The sequence below is a fragment of the Corythoichthys intestinalis genome, chromosome 4, assembly GCF_030265065.1.
Source record: "Corythoichthys intestinalis isolate RoL2023-P3 chromosome 4, ASM3026506v1, whole genome shotgun sequence".
Lineage (NCBI taxonomy): Eukaryota > Metazoa > Chordata > Actinopteri > Syngnathiformes > Syngnathidae > Corythoichthys > Corythoichthys intestinalis.
In genome coordinates this window covers 60,104,598-60,116,609 of record NC_080398.1, presented here as the reverse complement: position 1 = coordinate 60,116,609, position 12,012 = coordinate 60,104,598, and the positions used below count along the sequence as shown (strand labels likewise).

The window sequence follows — 12,012 nt, the reverse complement described above, 5'->3', positions numbered from 1 at the left end:
CATTTATAACAGCTTGAAAGACTTGAAAAATATCATCACTTGAATTTCATTAAATTCATTCCGCATTGTTATACACTAGATAGTGGCATACGTTTAGATATTTAGAATAGATACAAATATGACACATCCACCCGCCCCCCAGAAATTATACTTAATTAAAAAATAAAATGTTTCACAAACCTTTCCTTTCTTTTATTCGGCTCAATTATTTACATCTTATGATTTTGGAAATCCTTACAGTATGCAATAAATAATATTCCTGCTCCCAAGCACTGTGCTTACTGTACTGTAATTTTTACAAAAAATAAACAATACATAGTTACTCCCCGTCATCTAGGACGAGCCACTTACAAGACTAGCACTGTCGTGTATTACAAATACTGCTTTGAACACATCTTCACAGACAAAAGCAATGACACAGGCTTAAAGAGGTCAACTTTAATTGTGTAAATCACACTTAATAACGACACGATCTCCTGGTTGAAATAGACGACATCCACTTAATTCTCTTGAAGATATGTAATGCTGAGGCAATTTGTCAACTTTACTTTTAAAAAGAAACGTGCACTGTTTATCCAGTAGATGGGGCTCTTGCAGTGTGTCAAACAGTGATTCAATTTAGGGCAATTGTCTTAAAAGTGGTTCATTGTTTCAGAAAGCCTCGGTTTTTCCATCCCTATCTGGAACCCGTCAAAAGTTTACTTAATGTAGGGTGAAAGTTTGGCGAAGCTAACTTAAGCCCGACTTCATCCCGTTTACTTGTAGCGTTAGCAGCTAGCGTTAGCTGCTAGCGTTAGCCTACCGGGCTTCTGTTTGATTGGCTTCCTGACAACCATGTGACTCCAAACGTAAGCACACTGTCTGCTTTCTTAAAGGGGAATGAACATAGCCGAACAACACAGAGTCAAAGTGGGATGAAAAGACTATACAATGATACCTCAGCTCACGAACATAATTGGTTCCCAGAAAGTGTGTGTGAGGCGAAAAGTTCGTCTTCCGAACATTTATTTCCCATAAGAAACCATTAAAATGAGAATAATCCGTTCCCAGGTCCCCATAAAACATAATTTTCTACTAAATAAGCCTTAAAACTACACAAAAATATACCTTATTTTATGTATAATAAATGTGGTATTGTATTATAATTAAAGAAATAAACTGCACTGTATAATAAAGTCGTTTTATTTACCTTTGTGATGGTAGTTGATGGCTTGATGGAATGGAGTGGGAGGAGGAGGGAGGGAAGGAGTTACTGTTTGGAAGGAGAGTGTTACCGGCAAAGTGCGCAGTTAGCGTAGACTCCACTGCTGTGCCCCCCACATGCTTTTGGTTGTTAATAAAAGTGCCCACAAAAAGCCATCCGACGCCTCTGGGTGTTTGTATGCACGCCGCCACCTTTCTGGAGAGGAAATCGGGCGAACCGAAGACAACCGACGACAACGAGCCAACGTGACTCGCCGAACACCGGTCCACTTCTCACGACGGTGGGAAGCTGAAAGCACCGCCGCCAAACACCAGTCGAGGGCGAATTGGTAACACGAGTCACCTTCCATAAGGACTGTAGGTAAGTCTTTTTCGGTCCCATAATAGCAAAAGTACACTCAATATGGTCCAAAATGTCTATCAAACAATAACCACGTCCGCACTCAACGAAAGGGAGGGGACGAACTGGGACGCCATGGGCGTGCGTCAGCTTCTCGTGGCGCTGTTCGACCGCGTGGTTTCGTTCGTCCGCCGAAAACTAGTTCGTCAGCAGAGACTATATGCTCGCGAATTTAATGTTCTTGAGGCGAAAAGTTCGTGATCTTAACCCCTGGGTGTTATTTGTCCATTTTTTGGCTTTTTTCGTTTTTTTCTGTGTTTAAAAGGGAAAAAAGCATTTGAAAAAATACACTAGGGAGCTGATATTTCCTGCAGGATACTAAATCATGTAGAAGTTCGAAATGGCACCATCAGGCAATTTCTAACTTATTGCAAACAGGCTGGGAAGATTTGCACTAAACTCTTGTTATTTTGCCATTTTTTGGCTCATTGACTCCCATTATAAATCATGATTTTTAATATGCTGTAAACCTGATGTTTTATAATGCATTTTCCGTGGTTATTGATGCAATCGCTTCTTTGGCGAGTCAAAAACATGCAGATAAATTTTTTTTTGTGTTGACACCCAGAAGTCACTAGATGAAGCCATAGGCCAATAGGGAATGGGACGTACTACGTCATTGTTTGGACCCGCCTCCATGCTGGCAATATAATTCACTTCCGGGCCGGCAGAGTCAATGCGGATTGTAACGTGTGATAGTGCTAAGCTAACTCTTTCGGTGTTTTAGAAAGAAAATATGGGTGCTTTATTGTTGCGTTACCGGGTGCAACAGCGTCTCCTACGACAAAAAAAGGGGTGAGGAAAAATGGACTCACTTTTCACCGTTTTCCTGCATGGAGGACCAAATATCAGATCACGAAGGTACGACGGATGGCTGGATTGCAGCGGTTCGTCGGAAAAGCATTTCTTATGATCATATTTCTGCTGGAATGAGAGTGTGTTCCTGTCATCTCTACTCTTGTAAGTTGAACGATTTATCCACTTTTGGTTTCAATACGTTTTTGTTTTTTTACACCGTTGTGTAAATCTGCCTCGGTAGCAATGCTCGCCTACTACGACTCCCCTACCTGTTGTGTTCCTAGGTAAACCTGCTGACAACACATCCCGATTGGTCACCATCTCTCTTCTTGGATCATTTGACAAAGAAAATTTGTTCAATGGAGTGGTTCCATTTGTCCTGTGTCGGACTCAAACAAGCCCCTGCAGCAGACGCCATCTGGGTCTGCCCTTCTCGTCGATGAACTGCGGGCTTTTAACTTGTGAAAATGCAAGAACTTTAATGCACATATTTATTCTGCCTGGCTATTTAACTATGGCCAGTGACGTTTTTTTTTTTTTTTTTTTTTTTAACCACTTTGACAAAGACACCTTTCATTGTAATGTTGAATTTATATATTCTATTATTATTTTTAAATTATAATATTCTTATTTGCACTTATGTAGACTTTAGACTGTCAATTCAAATAGTGTTGGAAAAGTTGCAATACCTAAAATAGAAATGCAAGAACTGTAAAGTACATATTTATACACCTTTATTTACCTAAGGCCACTGGATGTTTTTTAACTGCTTTGAAAAATACAGGTTTTGTTGTGATCTTGTATTTATATAGTATATAGCTTTTTATAATGTATTATGTATTATAATATTTGCTGCCCCCTGCCAGAGTGTGGGCCATTTTGTACTAAAATGATTTTAAACTGTCAGTTCAAATACTGTGTTGGAGACTAGTACTTGCAATACTTAAAATGGAAATGCAAGAACTTTAAAGCACATATTTATCCTGTCTGGCAATTTACCCAAGGCCAGTAAATAGTGTTTTAAACTGCTTTGACAAAGACACGTTTATTGTGATCTTGTATTTGTGTATTACTTATAATTATATAATATTTGCTGCCACCGTCAGAGGGTGGGCCTTGTTTGCACTAATTTAAAGATTTTAAACTGTCAATTCAAATATCGTATTGGAGAAATTGCATTACTTGAAATAAATCTATTGCAACTTATCAGTCCCAGTTCTTGTCTACAACACTGTCCAAAAATTGTCAATGCATATTCCAAATAGAATAACAAAATTAAGTCACCTGACTTTGTAATTATTACACCTGTTTATTATGAAGACCTGAAGTAAACAACAAGCAGTTACAGTTTGTCAAGAAGTTGTTCAAGTCATGTTTTGGTATTCATATTTTATTGACTTTTCATAACACTTGGGATCGTGTTTGTAAGAGCAGAGCAAACTGAAGTTTCAGCGTGCACTCTTCGCCTTTCCAACCTCTCAACGCTCCGATGTGGTGCGCTTGACCTCAGAATAACCCAAGAAGAGATATGGTGACCAATCGGGATGTGTTGTCAGCATTTCATATGCAGGTTTTCCTAGTAACACAACAGGTAGGTGATGAGGAGGAGTAGGTTAGCATTGCTACCGAGGCAGATTTACACAACAGTAAAGAAAAAAACAAAAACAAAAAACGTATTGAAACCAAAACGGATAAATCGTTCAACTTACAAGAGTAGAGATGAGGGGAATACACTCTCATTCCAGCAGAAATATGATCATAAGAAATGCTTTTCCGACGAACCGCTGCAATCCAGCCATCCGTCGTACCTTCGTGATCTGATATTTGGTCCTCCATGCAGGAAAACGGTGAAAAGTGAGTCCATTTTTCCTAACCCCTTTTTTTGTCGTAGGAGACGCTGTTGCACCCGGTAACGCAACAATAAGCACCCATATTTTCTTTCTAAAACACCGAAAGAGTTAGCTTAGCACTACCACACGTTACAATCCGCATTGACTCTGCCGGCCCGGAAGTGAATTATATTGCCAGCATGGAGGCGGGTCCAAACAATGACGTAGTACGTCCCATTCCCTATACATGAATTTGCTTGCGAAGCTAGCTTTAGATCGGTCAAAAATTAATGCAATAAAGATGGTTGGCTTTACAAAAAAATTGGTGATAATGTTGTCTGAGCTCACTTTCAGTCTATTTGGGCATGCGTATTTGCAATTTTGCACGTTTGCACAAGACAATAAAAAGGTACTTCCCGGAAATGCAAAAAAACCAAAACAAAAAAACACGTGTTTATTGTTGTCGTTTGAATTTCAACTCTTATTGGTTGGGTGTTTGAATTTCTTTACTCTCATTGGTTCTGGGCATTTTGGGGAGTCTCTGTTCTCGCGAGGATCACCATTTTGCATTTCTTCCAACACAACTGTGATCGATGGCGGCGAGAAGTATTTCACCGCAGGACACGATTCGAATGGTGTTAGAAAATCCTGATTCCGACGACGACGACCTTTGTTCGGACGCTTCTTTGGAGAGCCCAGAAGACATTGAACAAATTCTTCCGGACTTTCGATGCCGGAGGAGGACGGCTTTGATGACGAGGATTAGGAAATAGTTGACAACATAATGAGATGAAAGCGGGGAGCAGAAGGCGGGGGCACGGACATGACCACGTTGAGGCGCATGACGAAAATGACGGCGATCGAGGTAATGACGAGAGTAAGTAAGCAAATGTTTTGCATATCAAGGTTTGTCTTGTAAAAGCTGATCAAAGATCAAAGCTGTTATTGTTGTGTGCGCTTGTGCTTTGCAGGCCTGTGGCACATACTCCTGCCGCCGGCGCGCACTCAGGTGGCCAATGTGTGAGTTTTTTCACATGCCGGACATTTCGTCATGCAGCGCGTTTGTGCTGTTCACGGAGATCTACCCTCGTTTGTGCTGTTCACGGAGATCTACCCTGAGTGGAACGTGAAGAAAAGCTACAAGCGCCGACTATTTCTTGAGGAACTTGGCAAGGCTCTAATTCGCCCAGAAGTCCTAAAACGGGAACCACCGCCTTCTGCCGAAGGCTTGGTTGAGCAGCGAGCTGGACCCCCGTCCAAGCGCAAACAATGTGGCCTTTGCACAAAGCCACTTCGGGCTTCGAACATAATAAATAATAATAATACATTTTATTTATAACACACTTTACATTTGAACAACAAATCTCAAAGTGCACATCATGAATTGTGTATATTGTTATTATGTTAACTGTTATATTGTATGTATGTTTTGTAAAATTGTTAACATAAATTCTATCATCAAATCAGTTATTGTCACGTTGTCACAGTCTTGTTCTTAAAAAAAAAAAATCTACTGTTACGACTTTTACTTATCCAATGATGTAATTATGTAATGTAAGATATTTTAGTTTGATTTATATATAGCCTATATAGCATAGTTAGTTTTACTATTAGGATAATGCTGCTATTATTGTCCATAGGGGGCCAAAACAAAAAACAATATGTTTAGATAGGTCTGATGCCACTGAACATTTTGAGTGGTTGAAAGTGAAAAAATATGCAGAAATGACTTAGTTATCACACTTCAAAGGAAAAGCCATTTTTTGGACAAAATCACAAGAGTTTAGTGTAAATGAGAAAACTGCAAATGTGTAAAAACTGGGCATGCATAAAAAAATCGGTTGTTATGACTTAACGACTTATTCAAGCCTCTAACTATGTGATATGGAATATTCAAATTAGACTTTTGTTTTTTATATATATACAGCATAGTTAGTTTTGCTATTCGGATAATGCTGCTATTATTGTCCATAGGGGGCATTGAAAAAAAAAAAAAAAATATATATATATATATATATATGTGTAGATAGGTCTGATGCCACTGAAGATTTTGAGTGGTTGAAAGTGAAAAAATATTCAGAAATGACTTAGTTATCACACTTCAAAGGAAAAGCCATTTTTTGGACAAAATCACAAGAGTTTAGTGTAAATGAGAAAACTGCAAATGTGTAAAAACTGGGCATGCATAAAAAAATCGGTTGTTATGACTTAACGACTTATTCAAGCCTCTAACTATGTGATATGGAATATTCAAATTAGACTTTTGTTTTTTTTATATATATACAGCATAGTTAGTTTTGCTATTCAGATAATGCTGCTATTATTGTCCATAGGGGGCATTGAAAAAATAAAAATAAAAAACCTTATATGTGTAGATAGGTCTGATGCCACTGAACATTTTGAGTGGTTGAAAGTGAAAAAATATTCAGAAATGACTTAGTTATCACACTTCAAAGGAAAAGCCATTTTTTGGACAAAATCACAAGAGTTTAGTGTAAATGAGAAAACTGCAAATGTGTAAAAACTGGGCATGCATAAAAAAATCGGTTGTTATGACTTAACGACTTATTCAAGCCTCTAACTATGTGATATGGAATATTCAAATTAGACTTTTGTTTTTTATATATATACAGCATAGTTAGTTTTGCTATTCGGATAATGCTGCTATTATTGTCCATAGGGGGCATTGAAAAATTAAAAAAAAATAAAAACTTTATATGTGTAGATAGGTCTGACGCCACTGAACATTTTGAGTGGCTGAAAGTGAAAAAATATTCAGAAATGACTTAGTTATCACACTTCAAAGGAAAAGCCATTTTTTGGACAAAATCACAAGAATTTAGTCAAGATAAAATAACGCCCAAGGGTTAAGCGTTCGTGAGCTGAGGTATCACTGTATTTTCTTCTTTTATTAAATTACCGAATTTACCGACATGGTCAAAATTACGTCGGTCATCGTGAAGAATTTCGGTAACGGTAAATTTTCGGTTTACCGCCCTGCTCTAGTATATACTAGGACAGATAATTTTCTCCAGGTTATTTTGCCGGCAATTTTTTATACCTGTCCACACTGACGTTTTCAGGTGCGATCAAAGGTACACCTGCATTTGCGCAAACTACGCATGCGTAGAAAGGAGCAGCCTTTTTTTTTTTTTTTTTTGAGCAATATACACACAAAACAAAGCACTCAAGTATCTACATCAAATACAATATTATAGATTGAGCATAACCGAACAACCAATGGCAACGACAACAACAACCACAACAAAATATAAATAAAATTAAAAAATCAACTTTTTTCTCTTGAGAGGACTTCCTAAACCAACTTAAAATGTTTGAATAAAGAAAACAAATGATGGGCCTTCCCATCGATCACATTAAAAACTTTGCAATATATAGAGAACTCATTTCTCCAGTGAGCCATACACGGTTTGGTTTTAAAAAAAACCCTACACTTCTGAACAAAAAATTTCCCCATAAGCAGAATTACATTTAAAACAAATTCTAAATTGTTATCCTTCAGATAAACACCAAATAAAATTGTTTCTTCCGGGACGGTGGCTCCTTTGCTGGGCTGCGGGAGGAGGGATGGGCGAGAGGAGTCTGGCTGCAGCCCGCCTCTCTCAGTACCCTGCGCCGCTCTTCTCAGTACCCATCCCGCAGACAGGAAATGACGCAATACCGCAGCTCTCAATCCCCTCAGACCGGAAATGTCGTCAACCCTTGCGACGAAAACAAGTTACGTTATTTCACCTCTCGCGAAGAAAACACGGTAAGTGGCCGCACTGAATAAAAGTTTTTAAAAGCGTATGCATGTTTAAAAATGTTAAATAGTTAAACAACACTTGCGGTGAAAATATGAAGTGTTTATTTTGAGTTGAAAAGACCGTACTTATATCTAGTATTCTTAATGTAATTTAAATAATGTCTTCCTTTACTAACTGCATGTGACTTTGCTCTACTTATATTGTTTAATACGTACTGATGAATTCAGCAGCGAATTGGCTAATGCTGCTAATGCTTTTTACATTTTCCCCCCCTCAATGAACAGTCTTCTTTGTGTAGTTTTCATTATATTGCACTCTTATTTTTCATTATGTACATGCCTGCAATTCGCAGCTCGCTGTTTTTGTTGTTGTATGGTATTGTTGTTTTGCCTTCATTTGTTTTGTCTGGTCCTTTGTAGTTTGAATGTTGTCACATGATCCAAATAGGACAAGGTTGTAATTTTTTCTTGATATTGTTACTCTGCTTAGCTATATATTTTTTCATTATTATTATTTTTTTTTTTACTAGCTCCTTGATCACCACCCCATTGGGAAGAAACTAAATCACGACCCCCAAATGGTAGTCTTCCCATGCAGATACAGGGATGTCACACAGATCCAAATGGAAGTAAGTAGCATAAGTAGTAATGTACTTTAGATTTTGGACTGTGCTGAACACTTTTTTTTGATAGACATCGAACACTGTAAAACCCACTGTGCAGACAGGACCAATGGTGACAATATAAGACCATGCTGAGCTTCGTGGACGGTTCAAACTCATCCTGCCCAGGAACGGCTGGTATGTTTTTATGTCTGAGACAAATGTTGTGCTCAGTGGAAATCTGGATAGGCTTATTATTCCTTATATTAGTTAACAATTGGACATAATTGATTATTTACTCTTTGTTTATTTAACCAATCAACATTCTCATTAGCTTATGCAAATCTTGAATATAAAGAGGCCAGAAATGGTGTTGATTGTCTAAAAAAAGAAAGTTTGATTGACACGTGCTGACTTTTGGAACGTTGGCCTGAACAATGAAATGGAATCAACTGTGAATTTTGAGGATTTAGTTTCTCTAAAGAACATAATGTCACTTGTACAATTAAGTAAAATGTAACTTTTTGTGTTTGTTTTTTGCAGATATGAAATGCATATTTATAACTTGTCTAACAAGTAGCTCATTCAAAGGTATAAAAAAGTATTTTTTGGCGTGTGTAGGGTATTTTAACTATGTAGCCTACAGAATGCTTGTATGGGCTCGTGTAGGTGTCTGCGTACGTTTGTATTTATATAACATATGTCCGTGTGTATAGATTATGTATTTTTCAGGGAAGGACCATATTTGTGGCTGACCCCTATGTTGTTGCAACATGGTGAAAGCCTACAGGATGTGACCCACACATGCATTTGCCTGTAAGGCTGATTAGTAACAACTACAACTTGGAGCATTGGTTCATTTTCAAAGAACAGTCAAATCATAACAAATTAAATGATCCAAATTCCAATTATTTGTGGGAAGAAAAACAGATCCAATCGTGAGATCAGGGAACTATTGTTATCTCTAATGAAATTCAGTATCCATTCATATTGGCATGGCATTTCCATGATGATCCAGAATAGCCTTGTTTGGTTTTGAAGGTATGTTCCAGTCGATCCTTTTATGTTGCCCCTTCAATTAAAGCAGAATTGCACTCCAGATGATTCATCCAATCATTTGAAGCAAATTTCTAAAATGCCACTCTAAAATTGCGAATGTTTTGTTTCAAGGGCGTTGGCCCGGTCTCAACATTGGTAGGGACGAATATAATACAAGTAAGGTTGCTCAAAAGTTGGTGGGGACAAGTTTAGCATCCTGAAAAGTTGGTCGTGTTATGTCCCTACCGTCCCTATGCAAACCTACGCCCTTGTTTTGTTTGCATGAATCATTTAAACCTGACTGGTTGGTGTTCTTATGCATGGAAACACGTTTGTAATTGTTTAACTACTGTATTTAATATGAACCTATATTTTCAATTGCAGAAAACGTTGACAGTCAATCAACAGGGGGACATGGAAAGAGAGGATTGGAAGTGAAATAGAGGTATTTGTAAAAGTGTGTATATTCATTGATTCAAAACTTGAAGGAAGTGACTCGGTTAAATTCTTACGTTAGGGTTTTCCGGGACAGCCATAGGGGAAGGACTGTGGCATCTTCATGTTGATGGTAGGTGAGTTTAACTGTCCAATTTTGTCCTCTGTGATATTTGTATTCATTTATCCATTTGTAGTATGCTCTTTGCACTGTTCTGGATGCTCTCTTTGAGTTTAACCATTGTAAAATGAAGTTCACCGAATCATTCAAATTGGGCTACAAAATATCCTTGTCGTTATTCTTTATTTACACTTGTTTTTAATTTTTGTTAGACTGATATGCCAACTCTGAGGAAGTGGTGGTGTATATTGCTAGCGGACAATTTCAAACTTGGGTGCATGGTAAGTCTTTGAAACTGTTGATATGGCATTCATAGGAAAGTAGGTGCACAGCACCTTAATTCTTTGTTGGAAAATGTGGAATACTTATTTTTGTATTTTTTCAACTTATGTGAGCCACAGGAAAGAGTTAGCCCATTGGACAGATGAGGCAAAAGCATTACTGCAGGGTGAAGTGCCACCAGTCTATCAGTTACAGAAGTGAAATTTGAATATAATTGCTGAGGTCAGCTTTTAAAGACTTTTTAGTGTCCATTACTCTGACGCACTTTTGAACATGCCCCCCTTTATTCACTGATTTATTTTTAGGAAGAGGTGCAACCACAGCTCCTTCAAGTTCGTGGTGGCCCACTCCAAAAAGATATGGCGGGAAAAAATGGTAAGATTGTTTATATACCTAGTTTAATGCAATGCATGAAAAGAAAAATCAAGTATAAAATTAACAAAGCATCATTTTTATTTTACTTATGTAATATTCAAATAGCTCTTTTCTTTCTCTTTTCCAATGAACAGTTTTGGTAAAAGGATTGTGCAAGACAGCACAAAAGCCTCGGACAGGGCTAGGGGAAAAAAAAAAAATCAATGCAGTAGGAGTTCCCAAGCATCCTGCAGATGGAGGAGGATGATCACGAACTACAATGTCTTGGAGCCATTCAAGTTCTGTTTCAACCATCTGGAAGATGGATTTACCTTTTTTGAGGAGATTGTTGACTAAAGAAAATATCTATTTTCTCAATAATAATAAAAAATAATAAAACTAAAAAAATAAAGTTTACCACATCAGAACTGGTTGTATTGAGTTCATTTTTCTACACTTATGAATTAGTTGTTTTTTTTTTCTTTTATCCCAGATGTTAGTTGTAGGTAGTTTTAATTACCTGTGATGAAGGCGGGAGTGCTTGCCGAAAAATGTCAGGTAATTAAAACAACCTACAACTATTGTCTGGGATAAAAGAAAAAAAACAACTAACACATGACAACTTTTGTCATTTCTGTTTGAAATAAAGGTGCCTTTCCTGGAGCAGAAAGTTTATTATAGTTTCTGAATTAGTTAATTAGGATCTTCACCCACATGAATGAATTTAAGTAGCAAAATGAAAGACAAAATTGGTTTGGTTGCAACATTGAGAGAATATTACGTTTTTGATACATTAAATTGTAATGAAGCTATATTAATGTGTCCGTTCATAAAAATGTAAGGATGACAGCAATTTTGTAATTATTCTCAATTGGAGTATATTTTACAATTGACAAACTAAAGTACACACTGTGATAGGTCACAGGCGATCTTTCAGTCACTAATTAAACCTTTATTGCAGTAGTGTGTATTTTAATTTTGATGTACTGTAACCGTGTTTTTCATTTTGGTAAAATCAGCAGGCTTTAACAAACTGACCGCGCTTAAAGAGTTAATCTCCCGATTTCACCAAATCAATTTAAGGAGCATATAAATAAATTATTATTTAAATAATAATGAGTGATGCTGAAACCGAAAATAAAAGACGTGCGAAAAGAAAATAAACTAGTATTTACGTTCGAATG

The 12,012-nt window shown here is 37.3% G+C and overlaps 2 long non-coding RNA genes across 7 annotated transcripts; both read left to right on the top strand.

Moving 5' to 3' along the window:
- Nucleotides 1-2,280: 2,280 nt before the first annotated feature.
- On the top strand, nucleotides 2,281-2,966 carry LOC130914908 (uncharacterized). The gene is made up of 2 exons (XR_009063011.1): nucleotides 2,281-2,563; nucleotides 2,686-2,966. It is a non-coding gene; the product is annotated as an uncharacterized LOC130914908 (long non-coding RNA).
- A 4,909-nt stretch (nucleotides 2,967-7,875) lies between these two features.
- Nucleotides 7,876-11,256, top strand: LOC130914249 (uncharacterized). Of its 6 annotated transcripts, XR_009062865.1 has the most exons (10): nucleotides 7,927-8,002; nucleotides 8,417-8,450; nucleotides 8,527-8,625; nucleotides 8,690-8,796; nucleotides 10,021-10,081; nucleotides 10,154-10,204; nucleotides 10,405-10,473; nucleotides 10,588-10,696; nucleotides 10,780-10,849; nucleotides 10,984-11,256. It is a non-coding gene; the product is annotated as an uncharacterized LOC130914249 (long non-coding RNA). The 6 variants fall into 6 exon arrangements; XR_009062866.1 differs by lacking the exon at nucleotides 8,417-8,450 and having other exon boundaries at nucleotides 7,876-8,002; XR_009062864.1 differs by lacking the exon at nucleotides 7,927-8,002 and having other exon boundaries at nucleotides 8,009-8,450; nucleotides 10,594-10,696.
- Nucleotides 11,257-12,012: the final 756 nt, after the last annotated feature.